Source organism: Petromyzon marinus, chromosome 15 (assembly GCF_048934315.1).
Source record: "Petromyzon marinus isolate PM22_M1 ecotype Great Lakes invasive population chromosome 15, UKy_Petmar_22M1.pri1.0, whole genome shotgun sequence".
Lineage (NCBI taxonomy): Eukaryota > Metazoa > Chordata > Hyperoartia > Petromyzontiformes > Petromyzontidae > Petromyzon > Petromyzon marinus.
Window position 1 is genome coordinate 19,825,398 of NC_133681.1, and position 14,703 is coordinate 19,840,100.

Here is a 14,703-nt window from a genome sequence, read left to right on the forward strand (position 1 = left end):
ACTGCTGCTGTTAGTCTGTCACATTTGCTCAACTTTATTTTGATGGTGGTTTAAGATAGCATTACCACAATGCACTTTAGAAAATACTGATGTTTTTTGTATAATGCACAGGGACTAGATGCTTTGTGTACATATTTCTCCAGGTCTCTGGTTTCCTCCCATAGCTAAATGACACAGTGTAACTGGTATTGGCCAAACGTACCAATGCTGAAAAAATACATGCAAATTATTCAATTGGAATTAAACTAAGCAACTTCGTTCTCGACTGCAAAAAAACAGAACTTGGTAGGACCCTCCTTGAAAATAAAAATGTAAACTCATTGAGGTTTTCCTGGGTAAACTAGTACATCATCATAGCAATAAACAACTTGCATACAAATAGCAGATTAACTTATGTCCTGATACATGTATCATGAGCTTATGAATAAATATACATTTCATGCATAAGCTATTACATCTCTCATATTCGTGTGTGTGCTTGCCTTTGCGTGTAGGACACTGTCTACTTTTGCGATGGAGTCCGTCGGATCGATTTCATCCTCGCGTTCGATGATGAGGTCCATTCTCAGGACGCCATCAACAATCAGGTGAGAACGAGGAACCTACAAATAATGCTCCACCTTCCTGCACCCAGCATTATCACCCCTCCCCACGTGCAACACCACACGCCTCTAAACCTAGGTTTGACGCAGTGGTGCCAGCTCAGCTCTCTGACTGCTGAGTCACCCTGCCACCTCCATACGAGTCTTTAAATCCACAGTATACATCCTTTATCAAACTGTATCGTCAACTGCAGACCACGCTAGTCAATGAACGCTAGACTCCCATCACTCAACTCGCACATCCATACCCTGAACCATACACCTCACTGCTTTGGCGAACAACAATCAATTATCGTTACGTATCACACTCCATCCACAACTCCTAAATAAATACACCACTTTCATATTGCAAACACCGACACCCAGACATAACTTACAGGATACATGTAATATCCACATTCTAACTGCCAAATGGAAAACTATTACAACAGTGCTGAAGTACCCAGTATGCATTCTCTGCAATATTTATGTTTTTGTTTATTTTGTTGCCATTGTACCCACGCACAATGGATCTATCTCCCTTGTAAAATAGCAAAGCAACTAGCTAAGTGAGACCATCCCTGTAACAAATAAGGTGAACTCAAACAGTTGATTGACAAAGAGCTGTGCAAATTTTAATTTTATTAAGGTCTGCTGAAGTGACACCGACTGAAGCAGTTCAGTGATGCTACTTTGCAGAGCCGTTCTCTGATTGATTCCCATGTGAGGCTCTACTCACTGTAAGAGTTCAAGAAGTTTCCTCACCTCTTGACTTGACTCCCACAGTGACACAACTGAGAACAATGTATAACACAGATGGTCAATTTTGTTTGACAGAAGAAGAGGACCGAATATCAGGCAAGCCTGATGAAGATGGGGCTAGATCTCGAGATTGAACCCAAGGAGGTAAGTTTCCTGCGTGTCTCTCTGCTATAGATGACAGACACTGTATACAAATAAAAAGGTGTTAGACTGTGATTGCTTCATAATATCACTGCTGGCATACATTCCTTGAGTAGGAGCGCTAAAGATCCCCGCTGGAGGGTATATGGCCTACTCTTCTATGCTTGCCAGACGTCTTGAAAGAGATAGCGAATACCCATACTTTACCCCACCATGCACAATCTTAAGATGGATTAATTGTGGCTTACCCATTTATACTGGAGGGTATAACAGTCTCCACCTTAATGTGGCATGCCAGCTATTTATACTGTAGTAATAAGTGTTCGATAACTGCACGTACATTATGCAATTTGCTTTTGGGTTGTGCCACACGTTGATCGGCACGAGGTGCTAACAACACGTGACACAAGCACGAAAATCCACGCGGCCGTGGACACTCTTCCAAATGAGACCATCCGGTTCCCTTGAACTCTCACCTGGTCAAACAAAGTCTAATAAATACAACTAAATGCACTCATCTAGAGTCTGACGATGAACTTCGTGCCATCCACTAGGAGTCGGTGAGCGGACGCACCACCTTTGTGAAAGTACACGCGCCATGGAACCCACTCACCACCTATGCTGAGATTCTACACATCCAGGCAAGATTCTGATGGTCATTGTAATGATGATCATGATGATGCCGATGATTGTGATGATGATTGTGGTGATGATTGTGATTATGATGGTGATAATGAATGTGATGACAATAATGTTTGTGAAGATTCATCATGGTTGTGATGATAATTGCGATGATCATGCATGTGATACAGAGTATGATGGTGAGGGTGATGATTGTGATGATTATAATGTATGACGTTCAACGATAATAATCGTAGCACTGACATTACGAGATATCGAGAGACGTAAATATACAAACGGATTAGAAAAACGTACATTTGGAAAAATATGCATATTAGCAACATATTGACTCTTTTTAGAAAAGTGAATGGGCTCGGGAAGGGCACGTTGCTTGAAGGGATGATGTCTGCTGGCCGAAAATGACATTGGAGTGGCAGCAGAAGGAGAGAACGTGCCCAAGATGATGTATATCATAGAGATGGCGAGATAAGATTGGCTCATGTGCGTGTGCTCATGACTGGGGATATTGGTGGGACAACTTGAAGAGTGGGTGGGATATGCAGTGGAGGCTTTTGGCATATTAATTGTTGCATTATAGGACTTGTTGTATTATAGGACTTGTTGTATTATAGGACTTGTATTATAGGACTTGTATAGAATGTTGTATTATAGGACTTGTTGTATTATAGGACTTGTATTATAGGACTTGTTGTATTATAGGACTTGTTGTATTATAGGACTTGTTGTATTATAGGACTTGTTGTATTATAGGACTTGTATTATTATAGGACTTGTTGTATTATAGGACTTGTTGTATTATAGGACTTGTTGTATTATAGGACTTGTATTATTATAGGACTTGTTGTATTATTGGACTTGTATAGAATGTTGTATTATAGGACTTGTTGTATTATAGGACTTGTTGTATTATAGGACTTGTTGTATTATAGGACTTGTATTATAGGACTTGTTGTATTATAGGACTTGTTGTATTATTGGACTTGTATTATAGGACTTGTTGTATTATAGGACTTGTTGTATTATAGGAATTGTTGTATTATAGGACTTGTATTAAAGGACTTGTTGTATTATAGGACTTGTTGTATTATAGGACTTGTATAGAACGTTGTATTATAGGACTTGTTGTATTATAGGATTTGTTGTATTATAGGACTTGTTGTATTAAAGGACTTGTTGTATTATAGGACTTGTATAGATTGCAACAACTTGGGGAGACCTTCATCCATTCGTGGACTGATTTTGGCTGATGATGATTCCATGTGCTCGAGGCAAAGGGTTTAATACATTTAAAATCAAACAGGTGCCACTCAAGGAGAGCGACCTCCCCCAGGTGTCAGGCTCAGACAGTGGGCCTCTTCACTACCTGGGAAATATTCACCACCTGAAACCGGGAGCCGTGCCCAAACAACCGGACTATTTCACGGCACCCTACCGGCGTTCGCAGCAGGACATCTATCCTATAAAGGATCATGACGTCCTCATCCCACCGGCCGTACGCAGCCAAATCGTACGTTTGTATCAATAATGCTGTATAAATAATGCCAGAATGAGGTGGTTTTTTTGCAAAAACAAGTTAATTTAATAGGGTTTTGTCGTGTTTTTATCATTTTAATTAAAGTTTTCAGCTCTGTATCGCAACTTGCGATCTCTGAGTGACATGTGGTTAGAAGTGTAAATCATTATGGTTTATTAAGAATGCCTGGATTTATGATTTAGGGGTTGTGGTAATATGTGTCCCTGTAGAGAAAGCTACCAAATTTTTGGGATGCTTAACCAGGAGACATGGTGAGCTAGCAGCCCCACCCTTTGTAAGTCCTGCCCACATTATATAACCACGTCCCCTCAATCACTCTCCCCTGCACAACAAAAGAATGAAAGACTACTGTTGATATGGTTCTTGGTGAGCAGGTATCCTGTCGAGCCAATATTATGGGCATTTGGGGTTTTGATAGTATTGTATTCTGAATAAATTGCCTTTGTGCATGGGAAGCATGCATAAAATGTCTCCTTGAAATCTGGATATTGTACTTGCTGAAATCGGTACATATCTGCTTCAGTTTTTGGAGTGTTCTATGGACCTTTCCGAGTCGGGACTCAATAAGAGTTGTGGGCCCATTATAACTGTGTAGGCTGGTGGTGGTTGGAGAGGGGGAAACATTTCAGAGTGGAGTGAGTCAATAATAGCTTACCCACCCAGCCCTATGTTTCATGCATGTAATGTTTGTCATGTGTGTCATGTGTGCTCACACAGGTCCACTACATGCTGCAAAACCCCATGCCACAAGACAGCACGAACATATTAAATATCAACCAAATGATTGAAAATGGCTGCTATACTGCAGCCTATCCACTGCATGACGTAAGTTGTTGGGGGGGTAGGGGGTGGAGGGCACACTGACACCTTACGGGAGGCCTATGTACAACACCTGAATTGCACACCTGTTTAGGACGCTATTGCATAGTCTAAAGCTTACCACATACTTAACATTAGTGTCCCACAGAGATGCGCCGCATAGGTGTCCAGGTTCCCCAGCTCACTAAACACACCTCTGATTTGCATGGTTGGCTACATACGGTGCAAAAGAAGTTCAATATCCATGCATTGGAAAGGACTCCACGAGCACTCTAGAGAGCCATTCTCAAGGGTATTTGGCCGACTATTTCACGTGGGACAGAAGTCTTTGGAAGAATTAGAAGTACCCACACTTCATCCCACAACACGTGAACAACCAATAGATTAACTGTGGGTGCACCCATTTACACTGCTTGCTGGGAAGAAGCAGCGTGATTAAGAAACGTGTCATTGTTTTAACTGTCGTTCCCATGTCCAGTGCAGTGTGCAAGTGTGCAACACCATTACACCACAGCAGCGCCACGGCAGAGTTTTGGGGGGGTGGAGCTGGTAATTTGTGAATGTCCATGCAGTGTTTGTGACTAACAATTGCTTTCCCCATGTCAGAGTGAGTCTGTTCATCCCACCAAAAACCCGAACACGCTGGGCGACCGCAACACGCTGCGACGGGAGTGGGCGAGAGCCGGGCGCTCTTTCAAGGAGCAGCCTCTTGACCTTGTGCGGTAAGTTCATGCCCTATCCACTGCTGGATGAAGACTTCCCCAAGCCTTCGCCATCTCTCCCAGTCTCCTGATGCAACAATCCATGTGGCTCCTGCACACATGCTGATTTCATTACTTAAATCTCTGTGGTGCACATCCTCTCAGACGCATTCCTTCTCTTGACTGCCACATCATTCTTAGTCTCGACCACAGGCCATCGTACCTCTTAGGGACGTGCTCTGTCCAGAAAGGTCCTAAGGCTGGACTTGAATGCTAGCTGGGAGTTGATAGCACAGATGGCTGGGGAAATGGAGTTCCAGAATAGCATTTGCCCATGCCTTCCCTGCTCTTCACATTTCCCTCCAGCCCATGGTCCTTGCTTACATATTCGATAGCTACACCACTGGTGCCATGTGCGGTTGGTGATGTTTGCGCTGTGTGTGCGAGTGATGTTGTCGGCACAGGTCATACTTCGGGGAGCAAGTGGGGCTCTATTTTGCATGGCTCGGCTTCTACACAAAGATGCTGATCTTCGCTGCAATCGTCGGCCTGATCTCCTTTTTCTTTGGAGTATTCAGCAAGGACCGTGACATCACTAGGTACTGGCCCGACACATGCATACAGACAAATGCATACAAACACACACACACATACACTCATGTGTCAGATGTAGAACTCACACAGATCTCCTGTATAGCAATACAGACTGAACAATGAGTATCAGAAAGCACCTACTAAGGCTATACACAAGTACATATACACGTAAAGTACATATAGACATACATATACACTTATATACAATCCCATGGGATGCTGCCATGGTGTAATAGTTACATTTCTAGAATTGCAGTTTATAGATTTCCAGTGCGATCGCCTGGCATGGCAGCTGAAATAATGGCTAGGTTTCTTCAATTATCCCACATATGCTCAGCAGTATAAACGGAGACACCGCAGTTAGATGATTGGCAGTTCAGATGTGATGGGGTAAAATGTGGGTACTCCCACCGTGTCCAAGACGTCTGGCCATCATGGACGAGTAGGCCAAATATCATCTCGATGGGCAATCTAGAGCATTCTTTAGTGGAGGACCTTCCACCAGCAGTGGCATGAGCAAGCAATTTCAGGGCCACATCTTTAACATTTCACTATTAAAGTACATATGCACATATATACAATCTCATACAGTTTATATACATATACAGTACAAATATAGTACATTCAATATATTGTATATGTATATATGTTCCAAATGTCTCTGTTTCTAAAAGTAAATCCAAAAAATCAAGCCTAGCTACAATATTTCGGACAATCCAGGGAAAATTAAACATTGTTTTGGATTGCTCAGAAAACATGACATCGCCCATTGTGACGTCACTCACGACGACACGTATCACGTGGCATCGGGTTTCGTCACTCTTGTTCACATTAATATATTGTACATTCTTACGAATTGTAAATAATCCGAAAATCAAAAGCAAAACATATTCAAATCCAAAATGTTTAAATGTGAAACGTATCCTTATAATACGACTTACACACATAGACTCTGTGGAGCTGCATGACGGACAGCGGGGAGCAAGTGCAGGAAATACATTGCTGTACTCTGTGTCTGGAGTCTTCGCTTCCCATATTCAACCCCTACTGACCAGTGTGGGATGACTAGAATTAAATAGCCCTCATGACCCACGAGGTGTGGGGAGGCCCTCAGCCAGAAGTGGATTGATAAAAGGGCTGTAAACACCCCTGGAAATCAATACATAGAGATGTTACACCACTGATATCAACGAAAATTATAATTAAACATCAGGAAATACATTTTACTTTGGAAAATGCTCGACGTTGGAACCCATAATTTAGTCTGACTTTGTTTAAAGGGAGGGTATGACACATTCAAAGGTGGCATGACCTTTAGGCAAATTATATTTCTCATCCAAGTGTATTATGCCCATTAGTGTGTTTATGTTCGTGCGTGTCTATGTGTGCAGTGGAGAAATATGCAACAACACCATCGGAGGATCCTTGGTCATGTGTCCCCAGTGTGACCAAAAATGCACCTTTTGGAGGCTAAATGATACCTGCGAGACTGCGAAGGTATCACACAAATACACCATCGATGTTCCCTCTAAATAAGGATACTTATTGGTTATTGGTGATGTGCATCATTATCACAAAGCCAACTCACGTTGCTGAGATTGTATCATTAACATTAACCATGATCACTAGATTGCAGCACATCATGCTAAACACTATGCTGCCATTCGTGTGGGTGTTAAAAAAATATTATACTAATAATACACGTGTGATCATTTTGAAGGTAGTTAGTTATAGTTTTAGCAAATAGGGTATTTTAATGGACTAAGTCGATGGTTAGACAAATACATGAAAATGAATGCATCGTCACATCCCAGCGGGAGTGCAAAAGTTACTTTGAGTAAATCCGACACGATGTATTTCATGAGTATTTCTCCACGATCAATACAAGTGGACAAAGTATTTTGAAATCTGAATTTCAGTGCTAATTAGTTGACATGTCATGCCGAAATAATGATTATTCACTTTAAAGTGTCTGAAATGTATGTCCACAATCATGGAACTGCCCATTGCTTATTTTGCTCTTTCTGTCACATTTATACAGATTTGTTTGATACATGAATAGCACTATAATATCAGACATTGTAGAGCATTGTCATCTCCACAATTTAATGGATGTTTCATGAGTGATTCATCTATTTTAACTTAAAAATCAATCGATGCATCGTTACTTTCCTGCTGTTGATATTGAAAAGACGTGGATGCTAAGATTTAAGGTTTAATTGTGACTAACACCTCTGATTGTGCCGTTGCAGACTTCACACATGTATGAAAATCCGGTCACCATATTCTTCGCAGTTTTCATGGGACTTTGGGGTAAGTGATTCTAAGCATTGGCACACATTGTCCAGACACAGTGACAAGTATCAACATGTTTGCAATGATGATGAGCACATTTGGCCACGTACAGTGTTAAAGAAGTTCAACATACATACGTACAACCATATACAGTACCATCATGTCTTGCAATGTTCGTATGCAGTGATCCTGACAGTCCTATTATGAACCCACTGCTCAATGAGGGCACATTTGGACCATGACTTGTACACATTGCCCTACTCTTACGAATGATAACCGATAATCTTTAATGTCCACTGTGAAGCAGATGGTGTGTATTTTTGTGTAATTAATACACCGGCAATATTAATCAGGGCAGCCACATAATTTGAACCACGAACCTCTGCAACAAGCAACGAATGCGCTACCCCAAGGCGATTCCATGAAAAATACAAAGTGGCCAGGTGGCTCAGAGTTCAGAGTGCTGCGTTGCCGCCGCTGAGATTCTGTGTTGAAATGAAAGTGGCCACCTGCGATTAAACAAGTTTTTCAATTATAGCGAGATGATGGTCTCAACTCAATCACCGATATCTGCACAACAAATAGAAAAAATCCATAATGTTGAAGTTGCTTCTGTACTTAATTTGGCTACATTCCAGCTCTGAGAATAAAAATGTTAGCTTGACTATCACGTAACAAACGCTCCTCTCCGTGGCAAAGCAGTTGGGAAAGAGCTACCCCTACTATGTGGATCAGAGATCACAGAGGTAGCTCTGTGACATTCGCTTTTGTGTAACGTTTTGTAACACGAAGAGCAGCACTGCTCTGTTATAGATCCAAAAGAAATCTCAATCTCATGCCATGCCACTCATGGTGCAAGTGGGATAAAATTGTGGCAATGTACCAAAAAAAGCCAATAAAGGTATTTATGAAAGACAAAAAAAATACTAATGAAGTTACTTTGAACATTACATTTAACAGACTACATTAGGTAACTTTTGAACCCTTGAGCAATCGATAGTCAAATTACTTTTCAAAGTAAATCCTCCCCGTGTGGTGTGTCGCAACAGCCACGGTGTTCCTGGAATTTTGGAAGCGTCGCCAGGCATCGCTCGCGTACCGCTGGGACCTGACGGCAGCGGCGGAGGAAGGAGACCCCATCCGGCCCGAGTACCTGGCTCGCTGCACGACCACGAAATGTAACATCATCACCATGGTAATGCTTTTTGCTGTCACCACGGCGACTACCTCATTGCACACACACACCTCTGTTTTGTAATGTTGCATGTGTAACTGTTCACTGTTTTCCTAGTTTTTCTTCTAACATATTTGTTGGCCTTTGCTCAATTTTGTTTTCCTCCCAATATTATCCCGATTGTACTATCGGAATCGTTATGAAACAATGTCCATTTGGAACTCTATGTTATGGAAAGGTTTGCTCAAGCAGATGTTACATAATTACTTCTAAGATCCCTTCAAGTGAACACACACTAGAGGGTGGCCCTTTCCCATCAGCCCTGCTACAAAGAAATGTTCATGATGGTCAAACTAATCTTTTTTTATTCTGAAAGGTGAAATTTGGCCAAATTAAGAAAAGAAACAAATGTAATATTGGTGACCAGGCTGATCGGCTTACTACTTGGTTTAATTGTAGGCAGCTGCCTGGATTCAAGCCAATGAATCTCAGCGCTGCCAGCTCAACTCTCAGACATCAGAACCATCAAATCCATTCCTTTATATCATCGCATGCTTAACTAGTAGTGGGGAAAACAAATAATGGTTCATCAGTCAACCTTAACGGCTCACACTAACATTGGTCACTCCTACAGACTAATCTATATACAAATGCTTTTCCGTCTATGTCCGTGCATTGTGAGTGCAGGAGGAGGAGCCTCATATGCCTAAGAGGATACTGAGGTTCCGTTACTGCCTCTCTGGGATCATGGTGTTGTTCTGGGTGAGTCCGCCAACTCAACAGCAACATTGAACCCCTTCTCCTGATCCAGTGAGCTATGGTCAAGTCACCTGCTATGTGCCTCATCTTGGAGGCGAAGCAGGTTTTGAGCCTGGGTACTGCACGAATCGGTAACCATCATGCACAAAATGGACTGTAGGCTGCTGCAGAGCTACCTTGTGGCCAACAGAGAACTGCATTCTCATGCTTCCATCCTTTACCAACCTGTACTGGTGTGCATGGTGAAGTATGGGAAAATAACCCTGACAACCTGCACAGGTTTGGGGAGGCCACCATCCAGCAGTGGATTCATATACGGGTTATACATATATATTTTTACTTGACCCAATCCCAACCTCCACACGCTGCTCCCCCAGTCAGAATCGCTCTCAAACTATGTTGTTCCTCCTGTGTGATCCATTGAGTGATTACAAGTGGGGGTATAGATACATGCATAATCATATAACTTACAGCCCTTTGTCAATCCAATCACCTGAAATATCTACTGCTGCCCCAAGGCAATGAATACCTCATGAGCCATATCATGTTATCCACCTGCTCCTGTCAACCTCGATTTGGGTTTCTCGAGACCAGTACTCGGCCTTAAGGCCAGATGAAAAACATGTCCTCAGCGCCTTGGCCTTGAGTGTGTGGCCTCAGTCCGAGGAGGTTTCTTAGAGGTACCGACCTTGACACTGGCCTCATACTAGCGCACCCAACCTTGAGTGACCTTGACACTGATTGTGGCCTAAAAAGCTGCCGCCTTGGCCTCACCTTGGCCTTGTAGCTTTTGGTCTCAACTTCACATCTGAACCTGGCTCGAGGTCTAGCAGGGCCAGGGATAGTAATTCCTTTCATAACATTGCATCATTTTCTACATTTGACCAAGTGACGTTACCATTACACGTTCATTGTGTGTGATGTTAGCGAAACAGCTCAGGTTCTGTTTAACATGTAAGCTTTTCGCGACCAATATCATCCATAATATTTTTTTTGGGTTAGATCGCGTAAATATATGCCATGAAACCCACCACCACCCGACACAGCCAATTAGTAAAGTTGTTCACGTAAACAGAACATGCCAATTCGTTACTAGTACAGCAAATCCACAATATCTACAATCTGAGTACGACGTTTTGCCAGTCATTTGGTTCTGCAGTAGACAAACGAACTGGCACCTCCTGAGTCACACCAGGCTAGCTTGGCACAGCTAACTCACGGCTTGGTTATACAGTGGAAAAGAGCTACAAGACTGTAAATCTCACCCACCTCTGTGTTTCTTGTGTTACTGGCAGATCCTCCTGATTCTTGCTGCAATTTTGGGTGTGGTTGTTTACCGCCTGTCCATCTTTGGCATACTCTCCTCGAGTATCCCCAATCATGTGACCAAGATCAAGGTGATCGGTGCCCTACTCACACCTGATATGGTTACCACCATCACGGCCTCCATCCTCAACATCGTAATCATATTACTACTCAACAAAGGTTACGACAAGCTGGCCCTCGTCCTCACTGATCTGGGTAGGTGTTATCACCATCACGGTTTGCATATGTTTATTTTATTATACGCCACCAGAGAACACATGTAAATTTGAAGATTGGATAAATGTTGTGCATGGTAAATATTGTCGCTGTAAAATGTCATCATGATTTTAACCTTGCACCATGAGGCCATGAATAGCAGCATCAGTGCATCATCCAATCACTTGTTCAACTACTGCCTGTTTTTGTCAGAACTCTGTTAAATTTTTCCTCCAGTTTCATTCCGATTGGGCTATCAGAATCGTGTCTTGAGATGAAGTATCCAATGGGATCTCTTGTAGACCAGTGCAACCCTTAATGTCATGAAATGGCCCTAGAAGTGAGCTACCTCTGAGACCCTTCATTCAAGTGAACTCTGGTTCACACATTAGAGGGAAGCACTTTTCAATCCACACTGCTACGGAATATAATGTTAATCTCGTAACAGTCAAATTGCTCATTCTCACAACTAAAATTTCACCAAATTAAGTGATGAACCAAATGGTGTATGTTACAGATGTAATGCCATCATTAGTAATAGTCCTGAAGCCATTAATTTACTGCACTTGAGAACACATGTTACCAGAGGTCGCTGCCTGGATTTAAACCCAGGATCTCAATGGTGCCAACTTAGCGCTCTGATTTCACCTCTCGATCCATTGAATCACTGAATGTAATTGTGGGCTGACCCTCACTGCTGCATTGCTACCTTCTAGCCAGCAAACAGCTCTCTGCTTGTGTTGGTCATGTTGCCCGCTACTGAGCCCTTTATTAGTAATTTATCCTGCTGAAGCCTGCACCCCCTCTGAAAGGTGACCCATGATAATTAGCGCTGTCCTCCAGACAGTCTCGTCCCTTCACCTGATGAAGGCCGCTTGTGTTGTGGCCGAAGCGTCGTGAGAATATTATTGTGTTATTTTATTTTATCAATTTATTATTTTATTCTCATTCTACGTGACTTTACCGAAAGAACCAAAGAAAATGAATCCTTGCAGTCACGAAAGCTTTAAATCGAAATTTAATACACCTTAAAGATATTTGAAAATCAAGTGCACTGGCTTTCAGACATCATACGGACAGTGTAAATGGCTTAATTGCAAATGGAGACTGAAGGACACTCCACAGGGTGAATGTGGTGAACAACACCTGGTAAACAACTTGTCCACTGTCACTCATTCCCCAGCAACATCTTTGAAATTCACTTTTGATCTTCAAATTCATTTTAATGGATATCAAAGCACGTCACATTGTGAAATGTTGCTATTCCTCAATGCGGCATCATTATCAGTGGCTTTTCGTAGCCTGTGTGCCAGAAACTATGTAAGTAACATCAAAACCGATTGCCCTGTTTGATGTCTGTGTCCCTGTGTGCCTTTGTATCATACCCACAGAGATGCCCAAGACGCAAGGAGAATATGAGTATCGGCTGACGTTCAAGAAATTCTTATTTCAGTTCGTCAACTTCTACTCGGCGTCTTTCTACATTGCATTTTTCAAAGGGAAATTCATCGGCTTCCCCGGAAGCTACACTTACTTTGGAAAATGGAGAATCGAGGAGGTGTGTAGATCTGAGGGGTTGGCCCTGTCTTTTCTATGCTGTTTGTACAACATTTTTATGTTTTACTTTTGTAGTTGATATTTTTCCCAACAATTGTCTTCACACCGTGCTGTTGGTGAAATGTCGAAATAAGGACTCTTTCTTTTGGAACTCTAAAAGGCCTCATTGTCTTCACACCTGGTCACCAGCTCTAGCATTAACACAGTCTCCGGAGTAAAAAAGTTTTCGAAACCAGACTTGAGAGAGCACGAGGTCACCACGAGCAGAACAATTGGTAACCCAGTTACCTTTAGGGTGTTAGTTTATCACATACTTTGCAAGTACTACCCTTGTGGTCTCTCATTGGACATTTTCAATTATATACCGTATTTATCAAACGCCATTTATTTAAAATTATATATTTGATCATCCTTAAAAATGTACAGTATTTCAGACCCCCTCAAGGATATATTTAGCCACTACCTATGACTCACTGTGGCGCAGTGGAGCACGTTGTGTTAGAGAACGGCCCCGTAATATATCAAGAACGAATTCTGGAGTAAGGAATTAAGCAGCATTGCGTTGTGCACACGTTAAATCAATGTCATTAAGACAGTGTTAATGACACGTAGTTTAACATTTACATAATTGCCATTCAGAGTCACCCTGAGTATTTGCAGTCTATGCTCGGAAGAAAGTCCATTGCCCAAAATGTGCCCCTGTTGCTCATGTTTCTGTTTGAAGGCAGACTTGTTGACACATGAGATGATTATTATGAGTATATTTGGTGTTATATTAAGGTGCCTACTTCTGCTGCAGATTTGCAGAAAATCGTCACGAGGGCGATTCATTGATTGAAATCCTCTCAAAAACAATACAGATAAAGGATAAAGAATACAGATTATTATTTAAGTGCCTCTGTGTTTTCTACCAACTTAATTTCATGTTTTACGATTATTATATTTACTAGACGATGCTCTGGAATTAAACTCACCTGATACTAAACACCAACTGCAGTATGCATGTTGTGTGTTGAACTTATTTTGCACCGTACACAGTCTGCATCGGATGTGTGGGGGAAGGACAACAAACAAAACATTATCAGATGCGCCACCATTTTCTTTATTTAAAATATATGAGGGGGAGGGGGAAAGTGTTTCTTATAATCTGGAGAATATTGATATTCTTAATCACTGTCCCCTCTAACATATGGAGCCGTCACTTTTGCAGTGTGCAATTGACTGAAGAGAAGAATGTGAGAGGATCATTAGAAATGATGTGTGGTATCCATATATGTATTACCCAATATTTCATATCTTCAGTGTTTAACCTGAATCTATTCTCCACCCCATCCCCCCTCCAGTGTCCCCCAAACGGCTGTCTCTTTGAACTGACTTCTCAACTCACTGTCATCATGGTAGTGAAGCAGATGGTTGGCAATTTTCAGGAGGTCATCATCCCGTAAGTATCGCATGAACACATGAAAGCTGTGAAGTCTGATTACGGCGTTTCCTCGTGTAACGCGGTAGATGCGTTCCTGAAAATTTCCGCCTGAAGTAAAAATGCGCAAAGCAAGGAATTACTGAGTTAATCACATTTTCACAGTACATTCAACCTGCAGTCATTCCAAAGTGGGATAAACA